Source organism: Pteropus medius, unplaced genomic scaffold, assembly GCF_902729225.1.
Source record: "Pteropus medius unplaced genomic scaffold, Ma_sr-lr_union100, whole genome shotgun sequence".
In the NCBI taxonomy this organism is placed as follows: domain Eukaryota; kingdom Metazoa; phylum Chordata; class Mammalia; order Chiroptera; family Pteropodidae; genus Pteropus; species Pteropus medius.
This window is the reverse complement of record NW_024346062.1, coordinates 11,584,820-11,591,488: the sequence shown is the minus strand read 5'-3', so window position 1 is coordinate 11,591,488 and position 6,669 is coordinate 11,584,820. Positions and strand designations below refer to the sequence as shown.

Here is a 6,669-nt window from a genome sequence, read left to right as displayed (position 1 = left end):
TGAACATTCTCTTTATTATCTTAAGTAATATTATCTGGGTGATAGCTGATGCTGTAATTCCAGGATATGTTTTCTTCTTATTTCTCCAAAAATATGATGGGGGAGGGAGGCAGGGAGAGGGAAAGAGAGAGAGAGAGAGAGAGAGAGAGAGAGAGAGAGAGAGAGAGAGAGAATGAGAATAGGAGAACTATATAACAAAGACATTTATCAGAGAAACACATGTAATGTCAATTGAACTAATATTTGTTAAGATTTTTTTTCTAGTTAACAACTTTATCAATGTCCACACAAATTTATTTTATTTGTATTTGAACAGTTCAATATTTGTTTAGTTTGTTCTTTAAAGTAAATAATTGAGACTTTTTCCCAACTGCCTCTGGGTATAAGAGTAGAAAAATAATGAAACATTAAAAGGAAACAAGCTTTACAAATTTATTGACTCAAAAACAGAAAAATAGATTAGCTGGAAATACTAGAAGGGGTTGTTGTAGTATTAGGACATTGTTGTATTAGGACATTGAGGCATCAACCCGTGTGCAATTAAAAAATAAAACCTGTGAGGAGGCAATGTGAGAGAATAAAAGCCTATTAAAGCACTCCTAAGATTTAAGTCTCTTGCCAGCAGAGCCATCTGTCAAGAGATTATGGTAGGAAATTTCTGTAGGAATTTTCCCTTGGGATCAAATGAAGTGCCAAGAAAAGGTGTTTGGCATAAGAAGTGAGGACAAACTCTGAGAGTCTTCTGCTGTGTTTCTCACAGACAGAGAGGGAACCACCAACCCACTGGGTCTCAGAGAAGAGGAAGAGAAGAAAGGGATGTCTCTGTATTGCTTTTGACCAGAGAACTGAAGTCATATTAAAAAGAGTTTATGAAAACAAATCTCTTTTAAGGTAAGTTAAACTTTGCTGCACTGAATTCTTAAAATTTTCCATAATTCAAAGACAATAAAGTAATTTATTGAACTTTGCATACTAAGGATACTAATAGAAAAATGAATGTTAAGTTTCTGAGTCAAATTGCAGAAGGCGATAAAAAATACTTGAGCCAAAGTGAGAATGTCATTTTTTTTTTGAAAACTTGAATCTTTGGAGTTTGTGAAAATACCCAAGACATTTATTTATATGGAATGTAATACTAATATGCTATTTTCACTGATTTACGAAGAAATGCTGGGTAAAAAGTAATCAAGATGAATTCATGAGTATTTGCCTCTAGAGAATTAAGTTCATGCCATGCTGTGAAATAATTAAAAACCATACAACCATGAAAGTTACAAGGGTTTATAATAAGGACAAATATTTCATAATGTTTCTAGAATTATGTTAGGAAAAGATACTTTAACTTTTAAGATTCTAAATAGATCTTAGTTCATTTCCTGACCTATGTTCTCGTATAGTAGTATACTGTGTTTTTTAACAATAGTTCTTCACTATTTCCTTTGTGATTAATTTTATCTTTATTTCTTTTTAAGAGATGAAAAATGTTGATTATAAAGTTAGAATAAAAATATCAAAGATTTATTATCTAGACTATGAGATAAACATACAATTTTTCAGATTTTTTTGTCAGAAAGAGAGCTGTTTCTTTAACTGTTAAGAAAACAAACAGGTAAAAGGTATCTCTTGCCCCAGTTAAGCAATTTTTAAACAATGTATAATACTGACAATTGTTAATCAGAAATCAGAACTAACCGTAGTTAAATTCAATTTTATTTTGTCTTGATCAAAATAAAGACATTTTGTTTAACACATTGGTTACTTAGAGAAATGGAGATGAGGAGACATAAATATAAATTCTAAATGGAAATAGGAAATAATCTTATTTGCTTGGAAAGAATAAAAAGTCTAAGAAAACAGGGCTAATTCTGAGTGATCACAGCGATCCAGTGTTCACGCTGGCAATGTGCCCATATCAGATTATTGTGTCTGTAATTGGAGAGAAATTATCTAGTGAATTTAAGTCAAGTTATCTTATGAATTCAATTATAGTGGACAATTAATTTTAATAACACAGTCTTTTGAATCTTCCTTCTTCTCTGACAAAAGAACAGTTGTGCCTGAATTATCAGGATATTGTTTAAATTCTTAATATTTTGTTCATTCTTCCATTCACTTGTTCATTCAGCTAATATTTAGTGAGCAATGTTCAGGTGGAGGGCATTATTGGGCTAGGCAAGAGATAATGAATGGACATAGCCCCTCTCTCAACGGACTTATAGTTCATTACATGACACATAATTACTCCTTTAATAAGTTTCAAAATCGTTTGTAAAACAAAACTTGAATATTATTTCACCAACATAAATTTAAAGTAACAGAAGATAAGTGATAGCAATAAGATGTATCTGTATTAATATTATAATTCAAGGTTTTCAGTACATTGATTTTATTTTTACTTGAATATTTTAAAAATTTGTTTAAATAAGCTAGTACTGAAATGGACATTATTTGCTGTGCTTTTGAATTTTCATTAAATATGGTTTCTAATTCTTTAAAGACATGAAAACATTAATTTTATATGTGGAAAAAGACAAATCATTCCTGCACAATAAAAAGTACACAAATTTTACTAAAAATTTACAAATATTGTATCTTGTTTGTAGTCAAAGTCTGATCTCTGCATATGGACACATATTTGAATGTTAAGTCTATTTGAAATTGGAAATTAGATTCTTACCTGCTATATCCATTGTTCCTCAGATTGATTTGGGGGTATGTGCATTTCTAGCATTTTTGGCAGTATTATAATGGTTGGTCCTGAACAAAAATAATATGTAAGTTTTTGAGTTATGGAGATCCTCTCTGGAATCCTGGCCAGAAATAATGAAGTTCTTGCTTAGATAAAGGGATCTGGAGCCTGTCACCTCAAATAAAATGCATGTATCATAGAGCACTATCATAGTCTCTTTTTAAAATAATTAAATGCATATTTTTGAATAAGCAAATATGGAAGACTGAAGTATGATCCTTGTCTCTTTCCCGCCAATAGTGAGCTGCTTCTAGAATCTCTAATCTTAAATTCTCTGCACTTTGAAAAAAAAAAAAAAACACTGTTTGCATATTATAGGAAGAGCCTATGTCCCTAGATTCTTTCCTGTCCACTGCTCTAGCACTCGTTAGGGGTTTCTGTTCTTGCTGTTATAACAAGAAGAGCAGAAAGGGAAAACATCACAGTACAGGCATGAACTCACTGCAGCATTGCTTGTTCTCTGTTAGCTTCAGCTCTTTGGCTCTTGCTTTCTCTTGCCACCTATGTGGACATGACCCTGCTTGGGGCCTCAGTTTTGAGGTTCTAAATCCTCAGCACAGTGCAGTGAACCAACACGCAGCATCAGTTACTTGCATAGGTGTTGTTCCAGCACTAAACTTGTCAGGCAGTTGTGCTATCTCCAGGGATTTTCTTTTCTTGGTCCTTTACTTGATATGAAAAATAACTGTGGCATAAGCTGGTTTGGGATGAAAATATCACAACCTCAAACTTAAGTGCTATGCCAATGAATTATACCAGAGTAAGAATGAGTTAGAATAAAGCGATACTACCTTCTGATGTAGCTATTTAGTTTTCCTTCTGTTCTTTACTCTTTATGATCTACTCAGACAGGTGTCAAGGACTGTCTTTTATTTTATTTTATTTTATTTATTTTCTTTTTCTTTTAACACTATTGACTGAAGGCCCACCAATATTTTTTAATTCACATTATAGTCATTGGATAAATAAGTCTACGTGGTGAATTCTCTGATTGCTTCTTTGTGATTCCAGGACCTGGCATAATTCTTGGCATAAAGTAGGTACTTAATCTTTGTAAATACTTGAATATACTAAACGGAGATGGACTACCTGGTACATGTAGGCAACTTGGAGAAGCTGTGTAGATCCTAGTTCATTTTTAAGAAAGATGAACTAGTATTAGAAAATAACTGAGAGACTATCCTCAGACCATTGGGTTTCTCTGTCACAGAAGGACAGTCACAGAGAGGAGCCTTTAAGTCCCATTCTGAGACCTCCAAAACTGTCACTTTTTAAAGCCACTTCTAACAATATACAGGAACACAACTGTACGAGAAGGACACAAAATCATTTAGTTCCATGGATGCAAGTCAACAATGCCTAGGAAAAATATTTAAATATCCAATAAAATAAATTACTAATTCTAAAACTGTTTTATGAAGTTGAGAAGTTCAGATTAAGAGGATAACAACTAATTAAAGTGGGAAACTGGATTATTTGACAAATTCATCTATGTATATAACTAAATTTCCATTTCTGTTTTTGTTTCAATAGTAGTTTCCTTGCTGCTCTTCTTCACAAAATTGCTGAGTTAAATATTTTACCATTGTCTGAGTTATTCAAAACTCTATACAATATCATTTTGTGATACATGGAATTACTTTATTATTATTATTAAAACAATAGAAATCTACATTTATGTAATAGTTCATCTTAGTCACAAATGTTAGCAATGTAAAAGTCCTTAGCAACACTCTAAGCAAATTGCCTCATTTTACAAATGAGGGAACTGAGTTATATGAAAGTTAACTTGAGATTTTTTTCCAAAAAAAAAATCAAAATTGTCATTCAAAGTTATGTTTTCTGTTATATGAAAAATGATTGTCAATGAGACACTCAAGGTCAGAGTTGATATCTGGCTTTATCTTCTTTTAAAAATGAATTTAATGACTTCATTAAAATTTAGGCGTATATAAAAGGCAGCAATACTATCACTCAGTTAACGGATTTACTTATCAGAATTTCAAACAAGGAATTCATCAGGCTACAAATTCTTTTCAAGGAACAGACTGTCCTGTATTCAAAGGACTTGAAGGCCATATCTCCTGTCATGCCCCTGATGAAAATTCTGATGATGTATGCTAGTATGTCGTGGAGAGAGGGCTGCTTTCTGTCTTGGCTAGCTCAGGGTACAGAAGTCCACCAAGAGAAAGGCAGAGTTAAAAATTTCCTCTTCTTTAGAGAACCAATATGTTCAGAGCATCCTGGCATTTCTATTCTGAATTGAGTTTCTATATTCCCAAGTTATCCTATCTGAATGTCCTTAAGGCCATGTATCCTGCTAGGTGTCCTTCAGGCTGAGAACTGGCCTTTAGAGTCAGCTCCCGCAGTGGCTCAAGACCCAAGGCAGTTCAAGAGAAAAGGCAGAAACAAATGTAAGATGGTGACTAAGACGTTGACAGACACCCACCGAAAAGAAAACAACACACGCATACACACACACACACACACACACACACACACAATTTATGGAGAGACAGAGACATACCATGGTAGTGACTTCTTTATTTATAATAAAAACTAAGCTCTTAAAGAAAAATAGCATAATTAGAGTAAAACTATCTTGACTTAAAGAATACCAGTGTTTGAAAACATTTTCTTTCTCTGAATGCAGCTTAAGAAAGCATTTCTGAATATGTGTTCTGTGGGAACACCAGCTCCATGGAATCTCTTCCACCATCATCCCCTAACCCTCATTCTAAGAATTTGGTGATGATATAACTTTAAGAAATATTGGATTGAACAAAGTTAATTAACCATCCTTATCACAGAGCTTTAAAAATCATTGTAAATCTCTAAGATGCAACTTTCCTAAACTTATCTGACTACTGAAATTTTTTTGGTTTGGAGCATCTCATGATAGCAGTACTCTGTTCAACATACTTGAGAGATGGTGACTTCCATCATTTAGCACTGTGTTGGGTATTGGGGGTAACCACGACATTTTTTCATCTTGTGTAGAGCTTATAGTTAAATGCCATGAAAGGGAGTCCTAATTTGATAAATCTTATGGTTGGGTTAGTAGTATAATGGCATCATTGACCACCATTTTCATTCAGAATAGACTATCAGAGGTCTAATAAGTTATTCAGAAGTGAGCTGACTCAGGTTACTAGTTCGCAACTTTTTAAAGCAGTGACAGATCTTTTGTTTAAATGTAATCTTCCATCGATATCTAATATGTAACATAGATAAAGGCAAGTTGATTTGGTTGGTTTTGGATAGGGTTATAGAATTTTTCCTTTTTGGCTTTGTTCAAAGCCAGCAATTTAGCATGTCTTTGACCTTGCTTCCATCATCACATCTCTCTTCTCTCTGACCACAACCAGGAGAGAATCTCCATGTTTAAAAACTCATGTAATTACATTGGGTCTACCTGTATAATACAGGATAATCTCATTCCAAGGTCCATATCCTTAGTTATATCTGCAAAGTCTCCTTTATATATTCACAGATTCCTGGCATCAGGATGTGAACAATTGGGTCGTATCATTCTGCTTATCAGAGTATTATAAGCCCCTCCCTCAAATGCTAAATCACTAAATATATTAGTTTCATCTAACTAAATAAATTATGAGTCATTTTCCTCTTTGCATGTGGGTTCTTTTCCTAATGAACAGGAAACTACTATTCAACCTCCAGAGTCCTGGGCCAGTGAGCCCCTACTATGGGATAAATGCCTTTCTCTGATATATCTGATTGCTGCTCCTTCTGAGTTTCTTCTTTATTTATAAGTAGTGGCTTCTGTGTCCAGCTCTATCTGTGTCCTTGTGGGCTCCTGTTAATACTGTGAGCTCCCCAAAGTGGGGATTCAATCCAATTTGGCTTTCTTTTCTTTTCTTTTCTTTTCTTTTCTTTTCTTTTCTTTTCTTTTCTTTTCT

The 6,669-nt window shown here is 33.6% G+C and overlaps 1 long non-coding RNA gene across 2 annotated transcripts in view; it reads left to right on the top strand.

Moving 5' to 3' along the window:
* Positions 1 to 653: 653 nt before the first annotated feature.
* LOC120612531 (uncharacterized) overlaps positions 654 to 6,669 on the top strand; it is a 66,828-nt gene continuing 60,812 nt past the window's right edge. For both annotated transcript variants that reach the window (XR_005655474.1, XR_005655475.1), the window contains exon 1: positions 654 to 891. This is a non-coding gene — a long non-coding RNA (uncharacterized LOC120612531). The remainder of the gene's footprint in view (positions 892 to 6,669) is intronic.